At 43.8% G+C, this 16,766-nt stretch overlaps 1 protein-coding gene and 2 pseudogenes across 2 annotated transcripts in view; 2 read left to right on the top strand and 1 right to left on the bottom strand.

Annotated features, from left to right (window-relative positions):
• The window catches only part of LOC100436015 (zinc finger protein 736), a 308,914-nt gene that overhangs the window by 127,995 nt on the left and 164,153 nt on the right, over positions 1 to 16,766 (top strand). The gene's annotated exons all lie outside the window — the stretch shown is intronic.
• On the bottom strand, positions 4,850 to 5,762 carry PONPYGV1R-PS1845 (vomeronasal 1 receptor ponPygV1R-ps1845 pseudogene; annotated as a pseudogene).
• On the top strand, positions 6,583 to 8,344 carry LOC100440822 (suppressor APC domain-containing protein 2-like; annotated as a pseudogene).

Here is a 16,766-nt window from a genome sequence, read left to right as displayed (position 1 = left end):
CCTGGCTGTCCTCCCATTGTATTTTTCTGACTCAGCCTCTCCCACCTATCCTCTGTCCATGGTGCTGACCAAGCCAGCAGGGAGCAGGTCCCCAGAGGGTGCTGCTGAGCTTTGGGGACCGACCGAGGCTCCTCTGCTGAGGGGTCCCAGGTGAGTCGCTGCCCCTGGTTCTACGTCATCTGCTGTCCTCTTCAGCACCATCCCCCCCGCCCCACCCCAGGCCGGCTCCATGCAGATGCATTCCTGAGTCACCAGTCTCAGGGTCCTCTGTTGTAGGATGGAGATTACTGTACCTGTTGTACACATTCATATTTATTGTGTGAAATAAAGTATACAATCTAAAGTAAATGAGGACTTTGATTTGCATTTTCCTGATGATTACTGATGTTGAGCACTTCTTAGCCATTTTTATATCTTTTTTAAAAGATAAATGTCTATTCCGGTTCTTTGCTTGTTTTTAAATCAGGTTATTAGATTTTGGTGAGTTGTTTCTCTTTTTTTCTATTCAGTTGTGTGGATTTCTATTTTGATGTTAACCCCTTATGAGATATATTGTTAGCAAATATTTTCTTTGAGTTCATAAGCTTCTTTTTAATTTCATTGATTGATTTCTCCTGTGCAGAAAGAAGCTTTAGGGTTAGATGTACTCCTACTTGTATTTTTGTTGCTTGTGCTTTTAATGTCGTATTTAATAAATTATTATCTGAACCAATGTCAAGGAGTTTTGCACTATGTATTCTTCTAGGAATTTTACAGTTTCTGATTAAATAACAATGGGATATCACCTCCCATCTCTTAGGATGGCTGTTATAAAAAGGACAAGATATAACAAGTGTTGGTGATGGTGTGGAGAGAAGGGAACCTTTGTACACTGCTGGTTGAAATGTAAGCTAGTACAGCCATTATGGAAAACAGTATGAAGGTTCCTGAAAATCTAAAAGTAGAATTACCATATGGCTCAGTAACCCCTGTTGTAAATTATATATCAACAGGAAATGAAATCAGCATCTTGTAGAGATATCTGCACTCCCCTCTTCTCCGTGCCCCACCGCAGCATCGTTCGCAACAGCCAAGCCATGGGATCACGTTACTGTGCACTGATGGACAAGTGGAGAAAAAAAATGTGGGGGAGGTGTTTGTGTGTGTGTGTGTGTGTATAATACATTATATAATATGATATTTTTCAGCTTTTAAAAAGGAGAAGATACTGTCATTTGTGATAACATAAATGAACCTGGAGGATATTAAGCTAAGTGAAACAGCTTAGGGAGAGAGAAAAATACTGCATAATTTCTGTTATATATGAAATCTTCAAAAAGATTAAATACATAGATACAGGACAGAATGATAACTAGGGGGAGAAAAAACACAAGTCAACGTTTCAGTTTATAAAATAAATGAATCTAGAGGACTAAAGTACAGTTTAAAGGTTATAGTTACTATTTTTATATGATATACTGGTAATTTTTTAACAGGGTAAACTTTAGGTGCTTTGGCACCAAAAGGAAACTACATGAGTTCATGCATATGTTAAATTGTTTTACTGTAGTCATCATTGATATGCATATATATATATAATTATGGGCTCATTAAATGTAAATATTATAAATAGGTAACAAAGAATAAAATTAATTAGAAAACTGTGTCATTAAACTTGATTTTGCCTAAATGACAAACTAAAACTAACTCCTAAATATTACTATTTGTACACATAAACTTCATATATTGGAAATATGTTTGAAGGAAAGGAATTATAAATTTTAATAAACACAAAATGACACGGTAAATGCAAAACAGTAAAAAGAGATGAAAATTGGATTAATCAGAGTGATTAATGCTTAGATATAATTAATGATTTGTTAGGTGCAATTTCAAACCATTTACACGTCGATTTAATACCAAAGAGTTTAATGTTTACACAGAGATTAATTAAATGAAGAACTGATACATTTACAGTGACATTAATTGATATTAAAATGATCATGGAAATCAACTGTCTGGTATAGAAAAATAAAGAGTGTTAAGTATTAGAAAGTTTGAAACTTTATTAGAAAGTTAATTAAGTGGAAAAGGGATCAGCATTTTTGAGCACTAAAAAGAGGATGGACACAATTTTCCAATACCAAGAAAATCATTTAATATTGCAAGGTTTTAAACCTAAATTAGTGTCTTTAACTTCACAGTCACAAATCCTATAAGCAGTATTTCTTGAACACCGTAAAATGACAATAAAAATTAAAGTGTAACCAACAAGTAATGTGTAGCCACATGCAAATTTCCTTTCAGATTGTTTTATTATTTTTTAATTATTATTATTATTTTTTTGAGATGAAGTCTTGCTCTGTTGCCCAGGCTGGAGTGCAGTGGCACGATCTTGGCTCACTGCAAGCTCCGCTTCCCGGGTTCACACCATTCTCCTGCCTCAGCCTCTAGAGTAGCTGGGACTACAGATGCCCACCACCACGCCCAGAGAATTTTTTCTGTTTTTAGTGGAGATGGGGTTTCACCGTGTTAGCCAGATGGTCTCGATCTCCTGACCTCGTGATCCACCCGCCTAGGCCTCCCAAAGTGCTGGGATTATAGGCGCGGGCCACCGTGCCCAGCCCCTATTTTTTAATTTTACGTGAATTTTTTATTTCAATAGGTTTTTGGGGAAGAGGTTGTGTTTGGTTACAGGGATAAGTTTTTTCATGGTGATTTCTGAGATTTTGTGCACCTATCACCTGAGCAGGGTACACTGTACTCAATGGGTCTTTTATCCCTAAAATTGTTTTAAATGACACCTAGGTTAAATGGAAAATTCAAACTGAGATTACTTTTACAGCACCAGAGAAATGCTAAGGAAGAAGCTTTGTAACTGAAACCAAAAGACCTGAATTTATATATTTAACTCTACTAATTAAGATTCTTAATTTTATAGAAAAACAGCAATCCTGCCCACGTGCAGGAGTTAGGCATTAAAGTGGAGCATGATCACTTCAGACATTTGTCCGAAACATAAACATTCTTCCAAGTATTAAGAAAATATTTACACTTCACAGATAATGTTAGTGTATAATACATAGGCATTGAGATGTTTTAAATGAGAAAAATTGCAATTTCTCATGGAGCACTGTTCTACACAAAATATTTATGTAACATTTTTTACTCATATACGCATGTGGACATTTGCTGTTTTAGTACAGAATAACATATTCTCAAAGGTCATTTAATGTAGTAAATTAAAAATATTTAAAGTTTACAAGAATTCTAAAACTGCCCAGCAGAGCTGGTAGAAAAATATGGGAACTTCCCAGGACCAGAAGTTAATCAAGAGGCAAATTCATAGGAGTCACGATAGCGAGAAGTTAGAGCTGCCTTCAGGTACAGCTCTGGATTGCAGGGCTGATTACAAAGACCTCAAGCCTGTGAGGATCGTCCACTCTGCCCCTTGGAATAAACAGAGAAAATTACTAAACGGGGCCATCCCAAATGTGAGATCTCTATAATTGTAAGTAATGAAGCACACAAAATAAGCTACCCAAAAAAGGGAAAGAAGAAATTATACATCACATAAACTTCACAGATTGGAAACATATTTAAAATAATTCAGTAACACAAATGGGGAAAGAGAATATCAAAATAATTTTGAAAACACATGAAGTTCTAAAGCGGGCACTGGGGGCAGTGGCTCATGCCTGTACTCCCAGCACTTTGCGGGGGCCAAGGCAGGAGGATCACTTGAGGCCGGTAGTTTGAGACCAGCCTGGGCAACAAAGCAAAAGCTGTCTCTACAATAAATAGATATGAAAAAATGACCCAGGCACAGTTGCATGTGCTTGTAGTGTCAGCTACTGGGGAGGTGAAGGTGAGAGGGTCTCTTGAGACCAGGAATTTGAGGTTGCAGTGAGCTATGACCGCCACTGAACTCAAGCCTGGGTGACAGATTCTTCTCAAATACACACACACATGCACACACACACTAAGCAGGCATGTTTTACAAAGACTCAAACAGAAATTGAACAACTGAAACTTAAATAAACTTAATATACAATGTATGGTTTAATTATTAAATTAGACCAAGTTAATAACAACAGAATTAATGAACTAGAATACTGAAATGAAATAAAAGAACTACAGAAAAAATGATCACAATACAAATATGATTATACATGTACAAAGAATAAAATGAGATGAAATCAAACACATTGGTTTCACTAGCTTACATACAAGTAACATCATACTAATAACAAATATTTATAAATTTCTGAAACAATATCAGGAACTCTTGAATGCAGAAGTGTATTGTGATTAAAAGTGACCACCAACAAAAAAATACTCAACAGAAATAAAAGTCAAACTGCATAACACCAAAAAAAAGAAAAAAATCTTTAAAGCCATGAGAGAGAGAAGAAGAGAGAAGCAATGAAGGTGAGAGCAAAGTCTCCACAGCCTGTGTCCAGCCAGAAAACAGAGAGAAATAAGTAAGAGTGCTGAGAGGTTACTGTTCAACCAATAATTAGATATTTCACTAACACATTTTGAATCAGTAAGGATGCCCTAAATGATTCCCAAAAGTAAAAAAAATGAGAAATCTTATTACCAATATGAAGTTATTAAGAATATACTTCAAAAAGAAAAAAATTAAAATGAAGTTCAAGAAATCAAAATGAAATGCAAGAAACTGCAAACATATTGGGCTATGAAATCATGGTGGACAATGAACTAAAGGATCCATCAAGTCTTTGGCAGCATCAGTTTCCAAATGATTTACATAAAATAACAGTGTTTGCAATGAAATAAAATATCAAATCCTCTGATACTTGAATAATTTAACTGATGTTAGAATCTCCTTTTCAGATAATTATTTTCATAGAAAAAATATACAATACTTCTGTCTCATCATTTGCAGAATATCAATTATCCTTTTTTCAGACCTTATTAGCATCAAAGGGCTCACAGTGGCATAGGCACTGGTCACACGCCTCTGGACACCCAGGACGACTGGGTCATATGTTGATATCAGGATTGAGTAGGATGAGAGACTCAAATCCATCTGGTACATGACCACAAAGAAACTCACCAACAGCAAGATGGTCTCTGCGGCCTTTTTCTGGAGAAACTCTTGGGGAGAGTCTGGTGCTGTGAAGGTGCTGGGATCACCACTGATGCCTGCACAAGAGAGTCACCATGTATGCACTTGAGAGCAGCATAATTCCCACAAAGGACAGATCTCTGGATAATGAGAGAGTAAGAAAAATAAGGTGGCTGATGATGGACTTCCTTGGGGAAATGAGGCAGTATTTATTGAGTGTCAGAAAACTGGTGTGAATCGTATTGGAAGAAACCGCAGTGTAGAAGATTATGTAGCTACTGCAGGACAAACTGAAGGACCATAAGAAGACAAGAACATGTGAAATGTGATTTGTGAATTTATGTTTAAACCTCACCAACCAGGAGGTTCTGGGGCTGATGGTGATGGCCTGGAACATGCTTAGGAGGCAGGTGATGCAGATGGAGAGGTCCCTCATCACCCTGCTCACCTAGAAATGCATCTTACACTTGAAGTCATCTTGAAAATGAAGGGACTTAAAAAGGTCTCGAGACACCAAGAACACAATGGTGAGCAGCATCATGATGTGGACGAGGTCCAAGTGACTGGTGGTCAGTTCAATGAGCTTGAGATCCAGAAGGAGCGTCATGATACAAGAGAAAAAGAGGAGGATGTTGGTGGAGACTCCAACACCAGCTTGGGCAAAGAAAGCACTTTTGAATGATAACGTAAGTGGAAACTGTTCATTTTAATGGCAAATAGGAAATATTTTATGTACCTGAAAAAAACAACCAATAGAACTTCCATCATCAATGTTACTTCAAATTCAAAATTATCACCGTCATTATCATTTTAAATCCATCCATTCATTTTGATTAATGTTGATCATCACATATAAATTCTTAAACATACAGCGTGATCATTATATGATCAACCAAATTATTAATATAGTTGAGCGAACACGCACACATGCACAGTCACACCTGTAGAGGGCGCACATTATCTGTACTCCTATAGTACCAAGGACACACTTTTTTAGTAAGCATTTAGTTTTCACTTTTTGCATTCCTTCATTTAGTTTTCACCACCCTGAACTGTGACTTGGGTGAATCATGGGTGACATGGGTATGAATCATGGGTGTTTGTAGAACTGAACTAAAGTAGATTTTGTGCTAATGGAAGAAGCAATCACCAGAAGTATTTTGGAAAAAAATAATAATGCATTGGGTGGCTGTCATATCACATCACTCTGACATCATGCTGAATATCACATTCATGCATGCAACGTTTCATGTATCCTATAAAAATTATATAACAGACACATAGCAGAAGGTGTTCTTTTCAGATAGTTTTGTGATAGCAAAAACAAAAACAAAAAAACTCCCTATTAGCAATTAGTATAATAGGATTAAAGGTAGTTTTATTATGGTCATCTACTAAAATCTTAATGTGAAGTATATTGAAAGTCTTGGGAGCGCGCCGGGCCGGCCCCGCGGTGGGGTTGCTCGGGGACGCACGCGGGTGGACGAGGGGACCGAGCCCAGGCGGCCATGGCCCGGGCCGCGACAGCCGAGCGGGGCCGCGTGTCTCCCGCCTCGCCAGCGCGCAGCACGGCGGGCCTGCCGCATGCCTGCCGCGTGCCTTCCTGCAGAGCGTGCGCACCGTGTTAGACATCCTGGACGACCGGCAGCGCGGCTGCGTGCACCTGCGCGAGATCCAGTCCCGCTGGGTCGAAGCGCTGGAGCTGCCAAGCGGGGTGCTGGAGGGCCTGAGCCAGGCGGCCCCAGCCAGCAGCTACCTGACCTTCCAGCGCTTCGTGGCCGGCCTGCACCTCGCTGCCGAGAGCCGATGGCGGCACCCCGGACCCCACGCGCGCCAGGGCTGGTCCCAGAGACCAGCCGCCGCCGCCGCCGCAGCGCCTGGTGTTTGCACCCGCCGACGATCCGCTGACGGTCCTGGAGAGGAAGCCCCTGTCCCTGGGCGTTCGCGCCCCTCTGGCCGGTCCCAGCGGCGCGGCCCGCAGCCAGAAGCAGCTGTACGCTCCCGCCGAGGCGGCGCCGTGCCCCGCGGAGCCCCAGCGGTTCCAGAGCGCGGCGCTGGAACGGAGCCCGGGCGCCGATGCAGGTGCAGCGGCCTGCAGCGCCTTGGAGGCGGATTCAGGGGATGCCCGGCGGCCCCCCGTGCCCGAGGGGAACACCAGAGGCACACCATCACCAGCGGCGTGGACTGCGGCCTGCTGAAGCAGATGAAGGAGCTGGAGCAGGAGAAGGAGGTGCTGCTGCAGGGTTTGGAGATGATGGCGCGGGGCCGCGATTGGTACCAGCAGCAGTTGCAACGAGTGCAGGAGCGCCAGTGCCGCCTGGGCCAGAGCAGAGCCAGCGCCGACTTTGGGGCCGTGGGGAGCCCTCGCCCACTGGGACGGCTACTGCCCAAGGTACAGGAGGTGGCTCGGTGGCTGGGGGAGCTGCTGGCTGAGGCCTGTGCCAGCCGGGCCCTGCCCACGTCCTCCTCCGAGCCCTGCCCACGTCCTCCTCCGGGCCCCCCTGCTCTGCCCTGACGTCCACCTAGTCCCCGGGCTGGCAGCAGCAGATCATCCTCATGCTGAAGGAGCAGAACCGACTCCTCACCCAGGAGGTGACCGAGAAGAGTGAGCGCATCACGCAGCTGGAGCAGAAGAAGTCGGCGCTCATTAAGCAGCTGTTTGAGGCCCGCGCCCTGAGCCAACAGGATGGGGGGCCTCTGGACTCCACCTTCATCTTGCCCGTGTGGGCTAAGCGGGCCCCCAGGGCCGGCCTGGCACTCATCCCTTCGAGGGCGGGCGCCTCGTCGCACCCAACCTCTCTGGCTGGAGACCCCCGGCAGGCCCAGGCAGTTCAGTAGTGGGCGCCTTCCTGCCCGCCTTGCCATCCGGGCTCCCCAGGCCTATCCCTGGCTGGCCCCCACATCGAGCCCTTGACTCGGTTTTGGCTTCCGGTGCTGCCATGGGCTGGGGCTCTCTTGAGTCCGCATAGTCCGCAGCTACTACCGCTGCTGTCAGCGGACAGTGGGGGACCCCTCCACGAGTTACCAGATACCTGGTTTCCAGCGGTGCTGCCCTGGGTCCCATCGCCAGGGAAAACAACTGCTCACGCCAGGATGCACTTCCAACAAAGGCCAGCAGAGGGCGCATGGCGGCTCGGATGCGGCGCTGAGGCCGCGCCCGAGACCTGCGGGTCCAAGGGCAGCTTCCCCCCCGCGCCTCAACCAGGGCACCAGGACAAAGTGGCTGTCGCTCGGACGAGAGCAGATGGAGGGGGTGGGGATGGCCTCTAAGCGGAGGATGCCCGCCTGGCAGGGGAGCCCCATGGATGGCGGTCGGATTTCAGGTCCCGGCCAAGCCTGAGGGACTCTGCAGCAGATCAGGGAGCCGGGTGGGCGAGAGCTGGGCCTGCGTGTGCCTCCCGCAGACCCCGGCCGGGGTAATGGCCTTCCTCATCCTGGCCAGAACGCTGCCCCACGTTGAGTCCCACAGAACAACCTGTGAGCCTGACTCCCTAGGAGGGCCCTGTCCCCAGGAGGGGGGTCAGCCTGGGCCTCCAGACAGTTCCCACGCATGTCATAGGGAGAGTCTGTCACCCCCCACTCAGGATTCCCAAGGTCTGGGGTCCTACTCACCCCCCTTTCCTCCCACGCCCAGCCTGACCCCAGGTTTCTATAGGGAGAGGCCACTTCCCTCAGCCAAGGAAAAGGAGAACCCCCAGGGTACAGGAGGAGGCTGGGGCAGGTCCCCTTTGGTGTCACTCCCTGCCCCCCTCCCCAGGCCCTCTCCCGCTGGTGCTGGGATACGCACTGGTGGGGGCCCCCTACTCTGCCCAGCCTGGAGGGCCCCAGTGCCACCAGAGTCAGGGGCATGGCAACATCATGGGTGGGTTCTGCAGCCCAGGGCCCCCAATGCAAGGTCAGTGTGTGTGGGGCACAGAACCCCCGATGCGGGGTGAGTGTGTGTTGGGCGCAGGGACCCTGATGAGGGGTCAGTGTGTGGGGGGCGCAGGGCCCCCGATGCAGGGTCAGTGTGTGGGGGAAGCAGGGACCCCTCGTGCCCAGGGCACTTTGGTACACTGTCCCACAAGGCACCCTGTCTCAGAGGAGGGGTCCTGGCAGGCAGCGCGGCAACTCCCTTCTGGAACCCAGCTCCACGCTAACCTGCCCACAGCAACCCCACAGAGCCACATCCCCTGCTGCACCCGGGCTGCAGGGGTGTTCCAGGACAGGCCCAAGACAGCCCAACGTGCAGCTGCCCTCCTACCCTGAGGATGGGAGTGGGCTTTCCAGGGGACATAAAGACGCCAGGCCTGGACCTCCTGGGCAGGAAAAGGAGCGGGTCCTGAAGGCCTGTGCCCCACAGCCCCAGCACCAGGTGGACTACAGCGCAGTGGGTGGGCCAGCGGCAGCCAGGGAGAAGCCCCCCCATCAGCAGGCTGGGGTCTGCCCACTAGGGCCTCCCCATGTCTGCCTTTGAGGGTGCCTGCCATGCGCTGGGGGATCCTGGCATCTTTACAGGACTGGACGCAGGAGACAGAACAGTGTCTGTCCCGGGGTTATTTCATCAGGAGACCGCCCACGTAGAGCTGGACCCCGCAGCTAAAGCGGAAATGTGAGACAGGTTGGCACCTCCAGAAAAACTGCCTCTCAACCTTGGTGTTCCATGCAAGGTGAAAAAAAAATAGGTCCTCCAAGTTTACAGCTTGCAGTCAGGCTAGTGTGTGGCCCTGCAGACCACGAGGGGAGAATATAAAGTGGCCCTAGCTGGCACTGTCTAGGTGGCTGGCAGAGGCACATGCAGACCCTGCCTGGAGCCCGCCCTAGTAATGCTGCGCGGGTCAGTCTCCTGGCAGGATGTGAGCAGCATCCCTGGCCCCTATCCACGAGATGCCATAGCTTGCGCAGGTACATACAAGTGCGTGCACACACAGTTGTGACACCCAGAACTGTCTCAGGATGTCAGAATGTGTCCCTGGGGGCAGAAGTGTCCCTGGTTGAGAATCTGCCCCAGAGGAACACAACCACACCAGGCCTCAGGATTTTGTGTTGATCAAGTTCTAAGGAAAACGACTATCTCCGCCGACCGCGGTGGTTCACGCCTGGAATTCCAGCACTTGAGGCCAAGAGTTCGAGACCAGCCTGGGCAACGTAATGAGAGACCCCCATCTCTACAGAAAAAAAAAAAAAAAAAAAAAAAAAGAAAGAAAGAAAAGAAAATGAGATCTCCAGTTTTAAAATTCATAAACACAAGAAAACAATACACTATGAGACCCAGCAGAAACAACAGGTAGACACAGGTACTGGAATTATCAGAGAGAATGTAAAGTAACAGTGTTTTATATATCTAAATGAATAAAAGAAATTTCTGGAAACAAGAAAAAAAATCTTGTTTTATCACATGATCATTCAAACCATCCTTAAGTACTAGAAATGTACTACAGCATTTCCAAACTTAAATAAGTCCAAAGTAGTGTAATTACATCACTCTGAATTGGTGCAGATTTGTAGTGTCTTAAAATGTAAAGATTTGCATAAATGCATAAACTAATTTGTTGTACTAATTTATTACAATGGAAAATAGTCAAACAAAATTCATTCAAATATGATTACATAATTTTTTCTTATTATTATACTTTAAGTTCTAGGGTACATGTGCACAACCTGCAGGTTTGTTACATATGTACACATGTGCCATGTTGGTGTGCTGCACCCGTTAACTTGTCATTTACATTAGGTATATCTCCTAATGCTATCCCTCCCCCTTACCCCCACCCCACGACAGGGCCTAGTGTGTGACGTACCTCACCCTGTGTCCAAGCGTTCTCATTGTTCAAGTCCCACCTTTGAGTGAGAACATGTGGCGTTTGGTTTTCTGTCCTTGCGATAGTTTGCACAGAATGATGGTTTCTAGCTTGATTACATAATTTCAAATTTTCTTCCACCAATCTATACATTTATATATTCATAATATTAATATTTCATCTAGGAATACCTACTAACTAGTTATAATTCAGTGAGATGTAAGAACAAATCGTGAGAGAATTACAGACATCATCCCACCTGAGTCTTGATCACTCACTGGTAATGAAGCTGAGAAACAGACTCTCACCCGGCTGAGTCTTGGAGTGAGTCTGTGTGTGAATTGTGGTCCCTGAGCCGTGGTTATAAGGAAGGGATACTGTGAGTTCATCTCCCTCAGGCCCATAATTGTCATGTCACCTATAGAAGCAGGATGGCACTGGCCCTGGGATTGTTAGAAAGGGAGCCACCAAGGAGAAAACTAAATGTACCTAATTCCTGAAAACAGCAGAGTAGCCACAGCTGGGTTCTGAGGTTTAGAATGAGTGCGCTCATTTTCTTAGGTAACCTTGCACAGGTGAATTGCCTCCTCTCAGTCCTCGTCAACAAAACAGATGTTAAAGAATAACTCTAACTTCAAACTGTCTTTACATTTTCCTGTCAGATTACCAAATGTTTCCTTACTGAAAAAAAAAAACTATGCATACATACAATGGGATGAATGAATATCACAATGTTGCATACAAGAAACCAGATTAAAAAGCATGCATAGTATCTAATTCCATTCATGAAAAAATCAAAAAGCAAACAAAACTGAGTTTCTGGCTTCAGGTAAGAGTGAAGTAGCTTGTTTAACAAGACTCTTACAGGAAAAATAATACATTTGTGATAAAATATGATATGTAATTATATAGAAATATATTTATATGTAATACATATGGTATAATACATGGGTGGGTAAGAAGTGAATGAGAATTTCAGCTTTGTCCACTGTAGGAGAGATAGGGATTGGAGTTGAGTTCAAATTAAGTTTCTTCTAGAAAAATAATAATCCTCAAGAAACATTACAGAATCCAGAGTCTCTATAATTGCCATTTATAGTTTCTAGCACATAATTTTAAAATTCATGAGATATGTGAAAAAAGAAGGATAATGTAATTCACATACAAGACTAAAACTAAAACAGGCATCAGAAGCTAGCTCCAAGATGTTCAAGGTGTTGTAATAAGATGACAAGAATTGGAAAGCAGCTATTATAAATATGGTCATGGAGGTAAAGAAAAATATTCTCATACAGATTGAGCAGATGTGGGATCTCAGCAGAGAAATGGAAAGTATAAAAGAACCAAATAGAAATATGATAATAAAAAAGTACTGTTCAGAGGATCAACTGATTAGAAACAGAAGAAATAAACTTAAAGACAAAGCCCTAGAAATTAACCAATCTGAAGACAACGTTTCAGATGAATGATTGAAGAAAAATGAAAAGAGCCTTACAGATCTGTGAGATGACTGAGTCCTACTCCACAAGGCCTGCCTTCCCCAGTGTCGAGTCCACAGTGCAGCTGACCTGCTCCTGCCTGACCTTGCTCCAAAGTGCGGGGATTATAGGCATGAGCCACCACCCAAACTTAAATTTTTGTTTCCTTTTTTTTGTTTTTATATGCTTTAATTACTTTCTCTTTTTCTTCTGTGTATCTGCTATGGTCTTTTCTTCCTAGTGGTTATCATGAGACTTACATAAAACATGTTGTATCTTAACAATCTTGTTTGAGATGATGACAATTTAACTTCTATGCATAGAAAAACTTTACAAATTGTCTCCCTTTCACACATTTTGTACTGTATATGTCACACTTTACAACTTTTTATGTTGTGTGTCCATTAGCAAATTATTGTAGTTATTTCATTTTTAATATTTTTTATAGATCTTATACTAAAGTTCAAAGTGACTTATGCAAAACTACTACAGTGTTAGAGTATTCTAAATTTCACTATGTATTTACCATTTTCAGTGACATTTGTACTTTAATATTTTTCATATTATTTGCATTCGATCATATCAATATGGAGACTTCCTTTTAGCATTTCTTGCAGGACAGGTTGAGGTGTGATAAATTTCCCTCACCTTCTTTTTTGTCTTGAAATGTTGGAATGTCTTGACCTCTATTATTTCTAAACAACAGCCTTGTTGGATAAACTCTTCTTAATTGTCAGTTTTTTTCCTTCTTTCAGCATTTTGAATATATGTTCTCCCAGTTTTCTTACAAAGTTTCTCCTGAAAAATCCACTGATACCATTATAAAGGTTTCCGTCTATGTGAAGAATTTATCTCATGCTGCTTTCAAGATTTGTGCTTTATCTTTGTATTTTGACAATCATAATGTGTTCAAGGGCAATCTTTATTAGGTTCTTCTTGCTGAAGGTATTTTGAGCTTCATAAAACTGGATGTTCATATTCTTTTCTAGATTTGGAAAGTTTTAAAACATTATATATTTAAGTCTCTTTTCCTCTCTCTCCATTTTTCTGAAATTTCTGAAATGTGTGTATTTGTTCACTTTATGATTGGTTACTTTTAAGTAGCCTGTCTTTGTGTTTGCTGAATTTTTCTTCATGATTGAGTCTCCTGTTAAACATCTCTATTACATTTTTTCAGTTCTACCACTGTTTATTTCAGTTCCAATTTCTGTATATATATTTTTTACTTGCTCAATCTCTTTATTTAGTGGCACACATAGAATGAGTGAATGAGCTCTTAGTTGTGACATACTTAGTCTGATCTTGCTTATAGAAATAGGATCTTAATACTTCATTCTCAGAAAACTTTAAAACCCAAGCCACAGTTTTTCTTTCAAGGATATGCAAAGCATTCCTCATTCAAATCTGATTAATGGTTTTATAAAATATCTACCTCATTTCTATTAGTCATTATCTTCATGCTGGATTCTAATATTCTTTTTGATGTTGATGTGTTCGATGATAGAAACTTATAGAGAGAAAATTCCTTCCTTCTCAATTTATAAACAAAAATTTAAAAGCAACATTTTTGATGTGGTAGGAAGACATTTATATGACATACGCAGCGACTGCCTTAAACTGGCAAAAATAACAAAAGAAAAAATTGTTATTTATCCTTTAAATAATGAGCATCTATTTGCTACAAATCTACAAATTTTTAAAATATAGTTCCTTCTACTGCAATAAAAATTAAGATAACCTTCTGTTTAACAGCTTATGAAGACGTTAATTTTATAAGGAAATAAAAAAGATTGACTTGCCTCCTGAATGTCCAGTGATAAACTGAACCCTAATTTCCCTCCCTCAAGAACATAAAAATGATGTAAACTGTATCAAAGTATGTAACAAGTTAATATTAAAAATAACTCTTCATATGGTCTTTTGTAATCAATGTAAAAACAATGTAAAAATGTGTTTTTGCTTGAAGATTTAGTGACTGTCCAAGGAATCACAATTTTTGAGCTTTTATATCCAGAGTACTATACTACGTGAAAATACTATAGTGCCTCATATAAAAAAGCACAGTGATAAAATTCCACATGTGGCTGGGCACGGTGGCTCAAGCCTGTAATCCCAGCACTCTGGGAGGCTGAAGCAGGTGGATCACCTGAGGTCAGGAGTTTGAGATCAGCCTGACCAACATGGTGAAACCCCGTCTCTACTAAAAATACAAAAATTAGCCGGGCATGATGGCAGGTGCCTGTAATTCCAGCTACTCAGGAGGCTGAGGCAGGAGGATCGCTTTAACCCGGGAGGCGGAGCTTGCAGTGAGCCGAGATCACGCCACTGCACTTCAGCCTGGGTGACAGAGCAAGACTCCGTCTCAAAAAAAAAAAAAAAAAAAAAAAAAACCAAAACATACAAACAAATTATCTCATTGTTTTGACTTTAGATTATTCTCTATATTAAACATTCTTGATTAATATAAAGTTTGCAAATGTTAGTGCCTTTGTACTTTATCGTGGAAATTCTCTGACGTTTATTTAGACTTGATTTTTGAATACTTCTTCACATTTATTGCATTTGAAAAGTTTCCATATGGAAGAATTCTCTATGAATTCTGGTTATTTCTAAGGTTTATATTTTAGATCAAACTCTTTCTACATCCATTACATGTACAGTATTTCTCTAGTATGAATTATCTGATGTTGAGTAAAGTGTGAACTATAGTGAAAGGCAAAAGAGCACATAGAAAGCAAATCTGTTTTATTCATTAAGATAAATTAATAATCTGTTTTCTATTTTAAAGAGAGTGTGAGGGATTTTTTTTTTAGCTAGTCATCATCTTTTATTTATTTTTATTTATTTATTTTTTTGAGATGAAGTTTCACTCTTGTTGCCCAGGCTGGAGGGCAATGGTGTAATTTCGGCTCACCGCAATCTCTACCTCCTGGATTCAAGCAATTCTCCTGCTTCAGCCTTCTGGGTAGCTGGGATTACAGGCATGCACCACCACGCCTGGCTAATTTTGTATTTTTAGTAGATATGGGGTTTCTCCATGTTGGTCAGGCTGGTCTCGAACTCCCGACCTTAGTTGACCTGCCCGTCTTGGCTTCCCAAAGTGCTAGGATTACAGACATGAGCCACCGTGCCCGGCTGTCGTCATCCTTTATATAGACAGATTAGGGGTCCCTGGGTGCTGGAAAAGGGGTCTCATGCCCAGTTAGATATCCAAGAAGGTTCTGGTTGGGATTCTTTCATTTAACACAGAAATACTAAGCACTTAACTTTGTGTAGTTACTTTTCTAGAACCTTGGCATAATTCAATGACTACAGCATATAGATCTCTGGGCCTCAATTCTATTCAACGAGTTAGACACTCCTTCAAAGTAGACAGACATCATAGCAGCTCATGTCCACAGAATGTGGGATAAGTGGCCTCTTCTAGGTAGGGAGCAGTCTCTCAGATTCTGACCAAGATGACAGATCCCAGGACTAACTATAAGATGGGTGGAATTTGAGTTCATAATAAGTGCCTCCTGTACCCCAAATATATGGGGGAAATACAAAGAACATGGTTGGGAAGAGGCCAAAAGAATCCTGGGCCTCACGCATCTTATGATTCCCATGAGAAGGCTGGGGTCTGGGTGTTCTGCAGAATAGAAGGAGTCAAAGAGAGCTGCGGATGGGCCTCAGGCCCCCTACCAGGAAGAGAGGAGGCTGGAGCGCCCAGCCAGCCCTTTACAGACCCATCCCCATTACAGTCACATCCCAGCTCTGCCTGTCCCCCTCTATCCCACATCTAGGGGGCCCAGAACTGGAGTTATGATAAGCAGCCTGCTTCTCATAACCCTCCTTCTGCGGGTGTCATACACAGGCCTGGCAGGGAGCGTGCCTGCCGGTAGTCGAGGGCACTAGTTGAAGACGCTAAGGTCCCCTCCCCGCCTTGGGCACCTCGGCCTGTGTCATTGCGCTCTACCTGGCTGCGGCCGCTGTGGCTGACACCTCCCCGGAGCTCCTGGAGAGCGAGGCGAAGAAAGACTCAGCCGGCACAAGGCAAAGTTTCAGCGGGTTGAGGCTTCCAGGACACGGAACGGGCGCCTGGGTGGAAAGTGGTCACCAGGTGTGAGTGTCACTGTGGGGCCAGTGCCCAGTTTTGCTGCCCCCGCTTCCTGAAGATCGCAGCTGGAGCCACCTGGGCGCAGCGTTTGATGTGGCACCTGCAGTGGCCGAAGTGACACCCAACTGTGAGGACGCTGCAGGGAGTCGGCACAGAGACGTCTGTCCCCTCTGTCCCAAGGTCCCAGTTCCTGGCCAGCTTTGGCCAAAGTGAGAGGCTGGACTTTGGAGTGTGGGTATGAGTGCATGAGCTCATGTCCAGCCCCCCAGTGCTGGGCACGACAAGGTGACACTCTCTAGCGTCACCACTGCCCCCACCCTGCTTTCATACCTGGT

Source organism: Pongo abelii, chromosome 6, assembly GCF_028885655.2.
Source record: "Pongo abelii isolate AG06213 chromosome 6, NHGRI_mPonAbe1-v2.0_pri, whole genome shotgun sequence".
In the NCBI taxonomy this organism is placed as follows: Eukaryota; Metazoa; Chordata; class Mammalia; order Primates; family Hominidae; genus Pongo; species Pongo abelii.
Note: the sequence above shows the minus strand (reverse complement) of the source record. Positions and strands in the feature narration are given on the sequence as shown.